Genomic DNA, 766 nt, shown 5'->3' on the forward strand with positions numbered 1-766 from the left:
AATTTTTTTTTCAGCTATGGTGGGTTTTTAGTGGCTGTCAAAAACTAAAAGGTCAATCAGCTCCTAATTAAAACCACTGTAATGACAGTGTTGCTCTCTCCTGTGAATTGAACGGCCCAGCTTGGGTTAAACTGGGAGTTGATTAGTTTTGATGACTGCTGTCAAGTTTAGACTACTGTGATTAGGGGACTTTCATTCCAAAATACTGTAATATATATATTAAAGCTCAAGCTGAAGGTCAAAATAAAGGCCTAAATATCTCAGAAATAGTATTAGCGGCCGTGCTCTCTGCATCAGCGGCTCCCAAATCGAATGTAAGTCACTTTTTTGACCTTTAAAATGTGAATGACAAACCTGTGGGAAAGATTGACGATCTGAATCATTAGATGCTACTACATGAGCGCGACAATGCTGAACTGCTGAATGGTGAAGTGCCAGTGATAAAAAAAGAAACAGAGTGGACATTAGCAATAAACTTCAAGAAATCCAGCTGGGATTTCCTTGTGGAAACACTGTAGATTCCCATTTAGGTCCTCCTTTGAGACGCTCCGCCGGTCAGTGTAAAAAAGTGTCATTTTCAAATAAGCGCACCTATAATTAAACCTTCTGCTGCTTATTATAATACTAACAAACGCGCCTAACCACTCTGGTGTATGTACTTTATCTCAGCAGGAAGTGTAGGTGAAGCGATGACGATGGGAAAACGACTGAAATTTTTAATAGTGATTGATCGACTGACTGATTGCACTTTCCTGGTGCTGAACTC

The sequence above is a fragment of the Pundamilia nyererei genome, unplaced genomic scaffold (assembly GCF_000239375.1).
Source record: "Pundamilia nyererei isolate P.nyererei 1_Seehausen unplaced genomic scaffold, PunNye1.0 scaffold00220, whole genome shotgun sequence".
Lineage (NCBI taxonomy): Eukaryota > Metazoa > Chordata > Actinopteri > Cichliformes > Cichlidae > Pundamilia > Pundamilia nyererei.